This window comes from Thermobia domestica, chromosome 5 (assembly GCF_964235325.1).
Source record: "Thermobia domestica chromosome 5, izTheDome1.hap1.1, whole genome shotgun sequence".
Taxonomy (NCBI): Eukaryota; Metazoa; Arthropoda; class Insecta; order Zygentoma; family Lepismatidae; genus Thermobia; species Thermobia domestica.
The window spans coordinates 143,719,163-143,734,291 of NC_137458.1; positions in this window are offsets into that span (position 1 = coordinate 143,719,163).

Sequence of the window (15,129 nt, forward strand, 5' to 3'; positions counted from 1 at the left end):
ACCGTTGAATTCGCCGTTACACACAAAGAAGTTAATGAATTGACTCAACTAACGAACTCAGCTAAAATAATTGTTGTAGTTAAAAAAAAGAACAGAATTAAAATTTCGCACCCGTACAAGAGGTAGCGTGCGAAGTAACGGGCGATCATACTAATAACAGTCTTACAAGTCTCACTCCAAGATCGTAATAAAACTAGTAAGTGTAAGTAAGCATTGACTCACTATACAGCAAAAACTAAAGAAAATTAGTCATCTTGAGAAAAAGGCTAAAACAAACTTCAGAATGCGTGATTTCAACCTTGGTTCTTTGATAATTTATGACAGTAGGATATTTATATCATCTGCATAGTTTCAGAATGTGAGCAATTACATAAAATACATCTTTCAATTGTTTCCATTTTTATCTGGAGTGATTAATCTTTTGTATTTACGTTAAAGTTATATTGACCTTCGATAATCTGGTACGGTCGTAGTCCCGAACGTGCCAATTAAAGAGCACTTACTGTATTTCCATTTTATAATAATACATTATTATACTACCAAACAGATTAAAATGTTATTTAACCCTGCAAATAGCCACTTACCTATTTTGTGATATAAAAATTACACATTAAAGTTTGACTGACTCTGATTGCATACTTAAACTGTGCTTACAAATAGAGTGATAGTAATTGAAGCAAACCTAGTAGTCGGTTTCTATTTATTCGACCATAGCATCCGAAGTAAAACATAAAGAAGGGATCTATCCACAGAAAATAGTTCCAGTTTTAGAATCTATAATAAAACACTAAATACGCTCTTCATTCATTACTGAATATCAAGATCCAAAAGGGAAATGTTTAAAAGCGCTATCTCCCTATACCATTAGGAGGAGCTAAATTAACGAGAAACTTTAGCAGTCGTGTATGACACCATTAAGAAGTTTTATCACTAATCGGGCGGAGGGATACAATTTCACTTTGTTTACATTAGTGACTACCGTTTAGGTGATTTTACATAATATTTTACAAATAAGTTACCGGTGTGTTGTTCTGAGTCAAGTCATTTTTGGTAGGCTTCCTTTCTGATCTAGTGACACTTCCTTGTAGTAGCATGACTGGATTTTTAACTGTCCTCGATATTTCTGTGTTCATCTCTCTGTCGAGTCCCTGTTTGTCGAGTATTCCTGAAAAGTTGCGATAAAGGGAGATTGACAGAGACAATAACTCAGAAGTTTCTTAAAGAAAAATGTGGCTAGAGCGTTTCCCTTTGATGCAAGGAGTTCCGCGTTCGAAACTAATAAGAGATCATTAAAAAATGAACACATTACGGTGGTTAGGATTCTACTTTAAAAGTGAAGCTAAACTCTAATTAAAACAACTACCCAACATTTATGTTTAGCTTAAGACCGTTTTTTGAACTAGTAATTATAAATTTTCTCTCTCTCTCTCTCTCTTTCTCTCTCTCTCTCTATATATATAAATCTTTACTGAGTTCACACGTAACCCACTTGTTTAAAATGCTACAAACAACAAAGACAGATTAACATAATTTACTTTAAAGAATTCCGAAACTTTGTAGCAGAACCCCTGTACCGCTATGTAACCAATAATCATGCTAAAGAATGCATAGTTGCCTGTAAGTATTGTACTTTGCATGCACTCAGGTGTTTCATAGTCTAGAATAGTGGCGCCCCCTTCATAAACCTTGTATAATTTACGCCCTCTCCCTCCTCTGGTTGGTCAACGTGGTTTCTGGCTGACCCCTTCTGCAACTTCAGATATAGTTTTTTATGAAATCAAAGTTCGTATAGAATAGTTATTTCGCATTTGTATTTTGCATTCTGCTTTTTTTTCCCTTTTGTTTGAAACAGAATATTGTCTGGCTGTCGCTTTATACTGGCAATGTTGCTCACTACCAACATATAATTAACTATTTTAAGGCAATGTTGCTTGGATATAAATCACCTGTATTCAAAATACAAAAATAGTATTAAAAGATTACGAAATCATGGTCAGGAAGACGAGTTTCAACCATAAATACAAACAAATCATAATTACATCAATTTCTTAATACTTACCAATTAAAGGGTTATAAAAAAAACTTACGCTCCCCCAGTGGGAATCATATTAGGAACTCTGTGCACTGAAGGTATGTGTACTTTAGCTACTAAACCACCGAGAAGAGTTATTGTATGTAAAGGTCGAAGTTATAAGAAATATTCACAGATATTATGTGTTTTTAAAAAGTATTTTATCTAAGAGACAATTTAGCCTATTTATAACTCTGCTACCAACTTTATAATACCCAAAGGGATGAACAAATCTATTATAATTTTCCCTAAAATTTATAGACAAACTTTTTGCTGTCAATTCCAAGTTTTTTTTAATACCTCTGGATCAACTTCGTAAGCCACTGGCATTTACTTTAAACTATATTCTTTTTTTATTGGTAAACAAAGAATTTTCTTTCACTCTTTAGCATTTCCTCCTTCTCTCTCTCTGTTTTGCTTGTATCCTCTGACTTCCTCTTCCTTTGGTTACCACACGGAATCTCTCTCTAAACGCAGTGATTGATCGACTAGGAAAATCGAAAAACCAATTCTCTACAGCAAGGAACGATTATTGGTGGCCGAAATTTCCAATGAAGGAAGAAAAAAATGAACGGTTTTCTTGTAGAGGAATTCTACCAAAAGCTATAGTAAGAGAAAACAAGCAAATATAACAGGTAAAAGGTGCACCACAGGAAAAGAGTAAAGTAAAAATAAACAAGCAAAGAGGAATCAAAAATCAGGAAATGTTCAATGTAATAGCCGCACATACTGCCATAGACCCCCTTTTTTTTAGGAACACTAAATTTGTAAGTTCTATATTGTGTCGGTACGCTTGTACAATTTTACACCAATATATGTCTGGTAATGAATGTGTTGAAGGCTGTCTAAAATGCGAGAAGAAATATTGTATTGGTATGTTGCCACCTGCAACTTGCGATGACATTTTAATACATAGGTATACGTAAGTAATACGAATAATTTATATTAAAACCGAAAATAATATTTCAGTACCTAAAGACACAAAATTATGAGTATATAATTTCAATTAATCGCAAAACATTTTGTCATCGATAAAATGGTAATAAATCAATTCCGATAGAAAACAAGTGAGTTTCGTTTCACAGTCGAAACTACAGTAGACTTCCAAACTATGATTCTAAACTCAAACTGGAAGTACTACATCTATTACTGCTGGTTGTAATAGAGAATAAGATCACAGATAGAAGCTGTTACTTAGACGTTAAATCCATATTAAGAAGAGATTAGTCGCTATGCTTTACTGTTTTTTGTTCGATGACTATAAAAGTTGAAATCGGAAGTTATTAATTTGAACCAATTCCAGGATTGAATAGATGTTTAAGAAAGGAGACAGAATCAACCCTTGGAAAGCTGATTTGATTACAAAAAAGTGCGTCTTGACATTTGTTACCATATTTGCTCTGCAGAAATCAATAGGATATTGAAATCGGAGTAGTAAACTTCAACCACAAAATTGTTAATTTTAATCACCTCAAGATTCAATATAGGGTTAAGAGAGGAAATAAAACCTACTCTTTGGAACCTGAATCGATTGCAAAAACTTTATTTCGATATTTTTTTACTGTATTTCGCTTTTGTTCTACCGATATCAGTATTGCAAGCAGAAGTAGTAATAAATTTCGAGCACTTTCAGTTTCGGTAGAGTATTATAGGTTGTAATGGTACGTTCTCTCGACACCCTGAGTGGATTGCAGAAAACTGTTTGACGCTATCTAATGTTATTTTCCTCTATCATAAACTGTGTATAAATTGTATTACTGTGACCAAACGAATTAACGTATACAAATACCAAAGTATCATTGTAAAGGATACTGTTCTAAGTTCCATTAGTGATAAACAAAACGTATGACATGTTCAATGTGTCCAAATGTCTGTTGCGAACGTCCTCAAGCGAATCGTGATGTTCAGGAAATTTCGTCTACAGATAAATCTATCGACAAGTGTGCAGCAATCAATAAATGCCGCCCGTACATTTCGCAGTGTACGAGGAGTCCTTGCGACCACTTTCTTCTTCAGAAATCCTCACCGGCAAAATTCGCAGGGGTTCAAGCCAGGATTGGTGGGTGGTCAGGAAAATCCACAATCAAGGAGCGCCGTAAATCGAGTTGAAACATTCGAAAATGCAACTTGGAATGGAGATAACTGACCACTTCTGCAGTCGTGTGAAGTGTAGCCTTGTCCTGTTAGAACTACTGTCGACAATAATGGAAATCTTTTCCATCGCAATTCAGGAATAAAAATGTTCGCCAACATTTCCTGGTAATTTTTCTCAGTAACGTATCTGTCAAAGATGAAGGGACCAATCAATCTGTAAGTTGACAGTGCACACCACACTGACAGTTTGGCCGGATGATGGCTGATATCCTCGATCATGTGTGGATTTTGCAGTCCCCAGAAATGGATATTTTGTGTGTTTACAACATGAGATTTTTGTTCCATCGTTAAGGGCCGTGCCATTTTGAAGTATGTATAGGTTTCAAGGTATAGTTTTCAAATGTCAAAGTAAACTTTGAACTCCAGTGTACCCGACAGTATCACCAACAGCGCTCCATCGTATTTCGTTTGGTCATAGTAATAAAATAAAACAGGGACTAATTGACTGAAACACCCCGCATTACAATTTTTGTTCTACCGCTATAACACTGCACAAAACAGATTTTCTAGGTTGTAAACTGATATGCGCTTCTCAAAGGTATTTTGTGCTTGTATTGCTTTTACCAGTGTACCATACTTCATTTTAAAGTATAAGTGCAGATGGAAACATCAGACATACTTGTCAATTGAAGACACGTGAGCATTCCAGTGGAATACAAGTAGGAAGCGTGTTGCCTTTTCTTCCATGTTAAGGAATTTTCCAACGTAAAACAGAAAAAGTGTTCGAATGACGGAAACTGATCATTCTATGTGTGTGGAAAAGTCATTGCAACCAAAAATAGCATCAAAATTACACTACTGATAAATATGATAAAGATGTTATATAAATTGCACTTCAGGTCTAACGTAGATGAGAACAGCTCATGGGCTCCAAGTGTGTGTTGCAAATCGTGTGCTGCAAATCTGAAGGAATTATTAGGTGGTACCCACAAATCAATGTCCTTCGCTGAACCATGTTGCGACGTGAACCACGTGACCACAACCAAAATTAATACTTACAGCAGCCCTGCCCACGGCGAGCAGATAGTGGAAACTCTCCTCGTGAACGCTCACGAGCATTCTACGGGCAAATACCATTGTTCGTGCTTCGTGTATCTTCGGGTTTTGTCCTTGGAGGAGCGGAAGTGTTGTCAACCTTGGCGGTAATCACTAGCTTACCAAAAAAAAAATTATGTATGGTAACTGATTGCCATTTAGTGTAAAGTTTTTTTTTTTTTTTTTTTTTTTTTTTTTTTTTTTTTTTTTTTTTTACAATGTGGTAACCGTTAACTATAGACAATACAAACTTGTAACAGCAATCAAATGATAAACTATGTACGTTCCTTTTCTTCTTTTTTCTTTCCTTTTGTTAAAGAGGGATGTGGGTTTGTTATATCCGAGTGTGGGTTTGTTATATTATGTTGTTTCGCTTTTTAGGAAAAGAGATAATCTGTTGATAAGAAAAAAAACTGTAGCACTTGTTTGTAATTATCTAAGTATATCTCCAGAAAATTAGCTTATGCATGTATGTGTGTACGAATAGGCTTAGCAAGGGGTTGGTTGTGGAGATTAGAAGCCACTATTACACTATCAATAGGAAGAATAGTATTTCTTACTCCACTTTTAAAGTTACTTTGATCGCAAAGAATCAAACAAAATATTAAGAGAGCCAAAGAGATTTTCCATTTTTAAGTGTGACCGTTAGTGACTGCAATTAGTTTTTTTTTATTTTTTTTAAAACAAGGAGTGTCTTTTTAATAAGGAAAAATGTATTGTACCTGGCTGGTTGCTTGCCGGTGGCTTGTTAAAAGTGAAAAAGAATGTTAAATCATTTCAACGACTGAAGCTACACGCTTGTCTTTCTTCGATAGTTACTGACTGATTTTGAAAGTCACAATGTTCTAGGCCTACTGTAATAGCGTAGGCCTACTGTAATAGCGTAGGTCTACTGTAATAGCGTAAATTCGAAAGGAAACGTTCCAACTGAATGATACGAACAATTATTCCCAATGTCTTGAACATGAAACGTGGGTTGCACGGATAACGCTTAAAGTAGGCTGGACTGCACTGGAATTTCCTTCCGGCAAATTAGTGTTTGGTCGAAACTCGGTTCTTCTGTGTAATTGTCTCTTAACAACATTTGAACATTTCTTTTAGATAATAATAACTAACTAACTCTATGGTCTATGGAACCCGAAGGTTCAATGCCGCGTTTACAAAATATTTCCACTAACTTATGTCCTTAGCCAACTGGATCCAGTTTCTACTCTGTACTCTTACTTCTGCAAGATCCATCTTAATATTGTCTTCCCATCTACGCCTAGGTCTTCCTAATGGTCTTCTTCCAATTGGGTTTTCAGTTAAAATTATGAAAGCGTTTCTAATTTCTTCCATTCTGGCTACATGGCCTGCCCACCTGAGCCTTCTACACTTAATAACCCTAATAATGTTAGGTGAGCGGTATAAACTATGCAATTACTAGTTATGAATTTCCTCCAATCCCCATTTTCATCCCTCTTTGGTCCGAATAATAATAATAATAATAATAATAATAATAATAATAATAATAATAATAATAATAATAATAATAATAATAATAATAATGCGTATTATTATTATTATTATTATTATTATTATTATTATTATTATTATTATTATTATTATTATTATTATTATTATTATTATTATTATTATTATTTTCAACCTCCCGTCGTTCTTCTATCAATCTAGCAACGAAAGGCGTTTACAACTTAGCAAACGTGAAGCGAGTGACAAGTTACAGACCGAGTGCTAATGTAATACAACGTCACGAATTGTCTAAGCAAGCTAAAAAGGTCTGAAACGATTCGTTTCCGATTTTTGCAGTCGTTTTTACGTCTGCAAGATGACATGTTTAATATTAGTTACTTTCTTTCTTTCTTTCTTGTTCATTTGTTAGTTACTTCAACGCTAACTGTAACGTCTATCATGCGTCTTCCTCAACCAAAAAACGTACCAATTTTATTTCCTGTAGTGTTTTCGCGTCACTGCTTTCGAAATGGGGAGGGGGAGAGCACACCTGCACATTTCACGCTTGTGTCTGCTCAATGCTTATCATCGTGCGAATTTCTGGCCAGGCTTGGCCATAGGTTTTTTGCCATCATGTGTGGTTGGCAACACTTATCGGGTGCAGTGGAAGAAGCGAAGCTAGCAGCACCTGTGCTCACCTGTTCTTATCTTCGCTCGTGCCCGCTCACGCTTTGGCTCCGGGAGCCAATTCATGGACAGGCCTGACTTACAGTGTGTTTATTGAAAGCTCAAGAAATAACAGTCGAAAGAAGAAACGCTGTGGACAACCCGGATATACCATCAGTTAGACGACGAATCCCTCATAACGTTAAATTATCATCACAAGTGCCGCCAACAGAATTACCATTGTGCGATAGTGTCATAATAAGTGATAGTGATAACCAGATTGATGACCCCAATTGAAGACTTTGGGGCAAAAACCCGTTAAGTCCAAAAAGTGAAAGTGTAAAGGAGATAGCTTCACAAGGGTTTCTCGTCGTCCGATTTTCTTCAAACTTAGCACATATATACTAGCCCGAAAATAAATCGACAAGTATTTTCTTTTGTTTGTTTCTTTCGGAAAATAGATTAAGAGAGGCAAAGGGCCCCGTTTTCAAAAAAGGGTCCCATTGACTAAAGGAGCCACATCGGACGAAACGAAACTCTCCCGACGCAAAGATGACTCCAAAGTAGGAAATACAGGTTTTGTCATTTTTACGATAAAAGAGTCTCAGGGGGCAATGGCTCCCTTCGAAATGACAAAGGACTCGACCAATATTTAAAGAAATTAGATTTTGGTGGAATTGCTTGAAATTGTGATATGTTATAGGTATTGTGTACCTGAGAAAAGTTTCAATGGGCACAACCAAAAATCACGTATTATATATATGTATATATATATATATATATATATATATATGTGTGTGTGTGTGTGTGTGTGTGTGTGTGTGTGTGTGTGTGTGTGTGTGTGTAGATATGTAAATAAGGTTAATAAAAGATAAGTAATTTAAAGGTAAGTAAGTTTAATAAACGAAATAAAAGGAAAAAGTAATTAATATTAAATTGTACCCACGGAATATTATGCAATTCATTGGGTCTGCGAATTGCACACCACGCAACAAGTTACTGAAATATAAGAAACAACACATAACATTTCTAAAAGAACATATGATACTTAATATGAAATTCAACAATTCTATTATGCTCTACTATCTAAATAAGGAAAATACCTTAAATAAGCACCTCATTATATCGCCTTAACATGTCGTTAGAACAATCAAAGCGTAAGAGAAGAATACTCCTTGCGTATGAAATCCTAACGACATATAAATATATAGTATATAATTTAAAATATAACATTTTCAAGTTTTTGATAATGACTTACCTGCATGAGAAAACTGCTTCTAAAATATACCCTAACTCTCTGACGCTTCTACTGCTTAAACCTTCTGGAGTAATTACCTACCTGTATTTGGGGAATACTTAACTGCTTCAGAAGACTAGCCTAACATAACCTTAATCTAACTGTGATGTAAAAGAAGAAAATATTTCTTTTCTAAACCTAATTAAATTTAACCTATCTGTCCAACAAGTTTATACTTTTCTTGTGAATTCTTGCGTATCTGCAAAACAATAATCTATTACAAACATTTCAGAAAGTTATACTACATTGTGAATGATACTTTTTCTAACATCTGTAGAAGTATTATGATTATGTGTTGATTCAGTAATAGAAATGTTTTATACCTATAAATTGTCCGATGATATTTTTTTTATTTTTTAATCCATTTTAACTTCTTACAAAACTGGGTATTTTTGAAAAAAACTTAACCTAATGCTGAAGTGCTACTTTTGCTTTACTTGCTGTTGTGAGAATGAAAGTGATTGTAAAATAATCGGACATAATGTGATAAATGAATAAAAAATGAAATGAAATCTTTGAGTTTTACGTCCCACGATTATGCCGGTTAGGCTAAATGAGACGGTGATTATGAGTAATGAATGAAATGGTGGAATGAAGAAAGTGGAAGCAGGAGAACCGCGAGAAAGCCCCACGCACACGGTGCATGTCCACCACAAAGTTCACTTGGCAGGGGCTGGGATTGAACCCGGGACCCCAAGCACCGGAGGTGAACGCTCTACCACTGAGCCACCGCGGCCCTATAATGAATTTATTATCATGGAAATAAAAGTGCTTTCTAAGAAATAACATACTGTTTGGGAAAATGTTATGCTGTGAGCTGTTGACAGATGGTAGTAGACTCATGTAATAATGATTTACCTGAATGAATAAGTTTCTATGGTATTCAGGTATTAATTCAGTTATATTCAGTGGTCGTTATGTAGTGAGGAGACCCTGAATAAAGTAGTTTACCACAGGTTAGTAGTACTAGAATTAAAGAGAAATATGCTAACAACAATTGTTTGATTTACTAGTAATGTGAACCATGTATTAGAACATTACGTTAACACATGGAAGCTCAGTGCTAGAGCGTTTAACTCTGATGTGTGGGGTCCCTGGTTCATTTCCCGGTCAAGTAAGTTTTTGGTGGACAACATTGCATAGGTAGGTTTCCTATGACACTTCCATTTTCTCCCATATTTTCACTGCACAATTTTTTTTATCATCATTCATTTATCTTAATTATCTGCCTCCTTTTCTGTTTTAGCCTAAAGGGTATGATCATGTAACCTTAAACTGAAAGATTTCATTTTATTTCATTTTAGAACGTTACGTTGCACGTTCATTTCGTAATGACTTACCTGCATGGAAAAACTGTTTCTAAAACCTACTCTAACACTGATGCTACTTCTGCTTATACATTCTGAAGTATAAGCGTATATGGGGAAGGTAATATTAACCTGCTTTGGAAGACTAGCCTAACATAACCTAGTTCTAACTGTGATGTAAAGGAAGCAAACACTTCTTTTCTAAATCTAACCAAATTCAACCTATGTGTCCCAAAATTAATATTTACTTTCTAAATTCTGGCTTATCTGAGAAACGAATGACGGAGTATTATGTTCTATAAATACCGTTGTGTTTATATGTTGTTCCTACTTGAAGACGTAAGATATAGTATAGAGATGATGATATCAAATTATTTCACCTTTTTAAATATTGATTTTCGGTCTTATGAATACTTGACTTTCTTTGTTGAATTCTGAATTATTGAATTCCACTTAGCTATTTACACACTGGTACATTATTTCTCACCGTGCGTGTTTCTCGCAGTTACCTCAAAGAACATAATTTACAACTTTTTTTTTTTTTTTTTTTTTTTTGCGAACAATGTCGTGAATGGTTACATTGTCTGGATCGATTGGTTCAACATTTCTTCGGAACTCGCCTCGTGTATCTGAAACGATGCTGATATATGTATTGGATTACATCTCTATTGCGCTGTAACTATAGACCTCTCCAACTTCTGTTAAGGATATTTTCATTCTCAAATCCGACATCCGGGACTTCATTGCGAAGAATTACTGCGTAATCCAAGAATCGATCGGAGGCACATCTGGCGACGGAGGAAGAGGTACTTCAACTTCATTGATTCATAGGTATATATATATATATATATATATATATATATATATATATATATATATATATATATATATACAGGGTGGGCCATTTTAATCAATCCATGGAAATATCTGAAAAATGATAAAACATAGAAGACATGCTTGAAGTACACGTTATATACTGCTAAGGGGGAAACCAATTCCGCCAAAAGTTTCCTCTCCGCCCCCCGTAAATGGGGGTAACGGGGGGTAACTTTGAAATGTCAAATGGGAACATGGGTCGAGTAATACCTCGTTCGAAAGGTCGTGGAAAACTAAGTAAAGCTGTATCAAAAGATGTTCTATATGGAGCACCAGTTTCAAAATGGCCGCCATAATATGGTTCGGAAACTTCAGTACCCGTAGTATGAAAACCATGGAAATTAAATGAATGGAACAAAATTGAAATACGTAAATATGATAGGGCATATCGATCCCTGTGATCATATTGTTGTGATCCCTGTGATCCCAATGGCCTCCGTGAAGAGGTCTTGTGAGCTAACTTTCAAATAGTAAAACATGAGTCGAGTGGTACCTCATTCGATAAATCTTTCAAAATCAAACATCTTGCAGGAGAAAACGATTGAGGTGAAATGACACTGTTCTCAAAAGTCCGCCGAAACATAATATCCATGTCAGAGAAAAGGTTTAGTACCCGTAGTATGAAAGCGATTGGAGATAAATCAACAGAAGAAAAACTGGAGTAGGTAACTGAGGTACGGCACATCGAGATGTGTTGTCGGGGTGACTCCAAGGGCCGACTGAAGGCTATCCGGGCCAACTTGAAAATTTCAAATAGCATCTTGAAGCGAGTAACATCACGTTAGATAGACAAAGTAATATTAAAAAGCTTCTATAAGAATATTTTCGACATGAGACACCGTTTTCAAAATGATCACCAAGACATGGTGCCTGTGTCTAAGAAAACGTCTAGTGCCCATAGTATGAATACGGTTAGAGATAAATGAAAATAACGAAAATTAAATAGGAAAACCACGGACGGCATTCCATGGCTCGAGAATGATACAACAGAGATTAAACTGTTAGAGTAAAATTGCCATTATGTATAGAGAGAAATCCAAGTCCTGCAAAATAATCTCTCCCTCCGCTCTGTATGTGAGTGGAGTGGAAAGTAACTGTGAAAGTTCAAATGATAACTCTACTTTAATTCGCAAATTAAGGCTACACTACAAATAGGTATGGTGTGGTTGAAACATTTATTTGTAAGAATGACGCTGTGGTGACTACAAAAGGTGAAATTTTATTCGAATGGTAACGCATATCTGTATGGCTGAGTATGATTTGATGCGAAAACAGAAGGAACGTTATACGAAAGAAGTTGTCGAATAATGCAATTGCTGGAACTTACAAACGTGTTAATTTGCTAATCTCCGTCGCCACAGAAACGTTTATGCAATGCGTCCTGGTTATTCGGAAAGCATTTCGGGGATATAAGTACACACCGTTTCATCTCTGAAGCTCACCATATGACATGAGTGCTAATAGTTAATCAAAATATGTAAATGTGGCCATTCGCGTAGGTCAAGCGTACGCCCGAACCGTGGCCGGTCGGACATCGAAATTTTGAAGTTAGCGCACAAGACCCCTTCAGAGAGGCCACTGGGATCACAGGGATCACAACACCAGATATGCCCTATGATACTTACGTATTTCAATTTTGTTCCATTCATTTACCTTCCATGGTTTTCATACTACAGGTACTGAAGTTTCCGAACCATATCATGGCGGCCATTTTGAAACTGGTGCTTCATATAGAACATCTTTTGATACAGCTTTACTTAGTTTTCCACGGCCTTTCGAACGAGGAATTACTCGACCCATGTTCCCATTTGACATTTCAAAGTTACCCCCCGTTACCCCCATTTACGGGGGCGGAGAGGAAACTTTTGGCGGAATTGGTTTTCCCCCCTTAGCAATATATAACGTGTACTTCAAACATGTCTTCTATGTTTTATCATTTTTCAGATATTTCCATGGATTGATTAAAATGGCCCACCCTGTATATATAGGCCTATATATAAGGAAATGCTCAGCTAGTAAAAATGTACAGACATACAATTATACATTAAACACTGGATACTGTAGCCAACAAGCTAAATATCTTTTCTGATCATTTCGCTGAGCAGAAAAACTAACGCTTGTGTCGACTCCATTCATCTGACTAGAGCTTAATATTTTGCTCATGTAATCTATGCCTGACGATGTTGTAGCATTTAGTTATCAATCTTAAAAAACAGAAACTGTCTATCGCGTTATTTATTTTTAAACGAAATATCTCAAATATTCATATAAGATGAAGAATGAATATAAAACAAACTGCATTTTAAATCAGGATTATTTATTACAGGAGTCTAATAAGAACGTTCGTACATCAAGAAGGAGCATGCGCGTTGCTTGGTATAGCAGAAGCAGAAACAAAGCTTCGTGCTTGCATCACAGTGCAGAACAAAATAAATTAATTGCTTGGAATGTTTCTTTTCGTTTTGTTAGTAAAACAATAAATGACTGAAATTTATTCCCTGCCATATTTGTTGCCATGAAACCAAAATTATTTAAAGCGTGTCGATATTCTTGTATTGCTATCGTTTTGTCCTATCGTTTGGGTATCATCATAATAAAACTAATCTTATGTACATCTATACAAGTGTGACAAAGGAGCTAGCCAAATTTCAACTTGGAAAATGTCACTTGGGGAAGACTTTAATGACGTTCGTTTAGGAGAAGAGAGAGAAAACAATTCTCATCGTACGGGCGTATCTACTGTTCTAAGTTTCCAGCGGAAGAACAATTTAGTTATCTCAACTTTGGAGAGAAAATCCTTGACATTATAACCTGTAAAATAATAAGTAGATCAACTGTATGTTGGGTAGGTGATCAACTCTAATTGCCGTTTATTCTGGATTTGTGGACCGAAGTTACCATGATTTGTATTTAAGAACGATAATGTGCTGGGAATCCAACTCGGGATAATTTGTATCAAAGGCAAACGTATCTTCGGCTATAAAATGTTATCATTCTACTTTTGAGAAATGTGAGTAAAATATACTTGGTCTCTCTGTTTCCACAGAATCAACTCATTCTTTATTTCTTCGTAATAAAAAGTTGATGAGAAGTACCACATCAGTCAAATGTCACACTGAAGTACCTAGGTACTTCCTCTTGTCTTCTTCTCTTACCTTGTATCTTAATTGACATTCATATACGTAATCTTCTTACAAATTCTCAATTCTTTAATTAATCCTAATCCTGTGAAGTATTTTAACATATAATAGATAATAGCTACTCATTCTCCAAGATTCCCTGGGAGCTTACGTGGTTTGGATTCCTCGTTAGGCTGTAGGTTCACATCTCATATAGTTCGGTACCGAAAAGGTAGATAAATTCCGATTTCATCAACCAACAAAGACATTATTTTTCAGACATAAAGATCTGTACTTTAACGTTCTACGTTAATGCCAAGTACTGCTAGAGATGAGTAGTATGTCAAAGTAAACGGTGATATAAAAAAAATCTCGACTATGCGTGAGAAACACAGTATATTTAAAAAAAAACAGGTTTCCAGGAGGCGATTTTTTATTTTATCAACCATAAGTATGAATCACTTATACTAACATAACCAAGACACGATTATTCAACTCACCTTTAGAATTAGTGTATACCAAGTAAACCGGAGGTGGAGCATGATACATAGATCTCCAATTTTGACTTATCTCATTTTGGCCAGTTTCTTTACTTATACTGTTTCCCCCGCGCAGTTCAGAATTAAAAAAAAACTAATGAAATTAGGGTCCAATAGGCAACAGAAAACTTTACAAATTGCAATATAAATTTTAATTGGTGGACTACCGTGATTTACTTGTGTATGTACCATTATTTGATAGGATTTACATGCGTAATTTTTCGTACAAATTATAATTTTCCGTAATCACTAAATATCTTCTGCTCTGGAAAAATCAAATGAGATAATACAGAGTTTAAGAACAAATACGAAACACGAATACTATATTGTCCAGAGCAGGCACACACAACTATTGACCTAAAACCAGGTAACTTTTAGGATAAATATGAGAATTCTATCACTAAACCATCATGATCTTTACCAAAATTAGTACTTTTTGGCTTTTGTAAAACAATTTTGCACTTGCTGTCTACTTACTATCATAAAAATTGTGTTATTTTCTAAACTTGCAAAAAATATCTATAAAGTAATTTTATCTCATGTAATTTCTTTTTTATATTATCAATATTGCAGAATAAACGCACATGGATCTAATTTACCCTTTCCTCACATC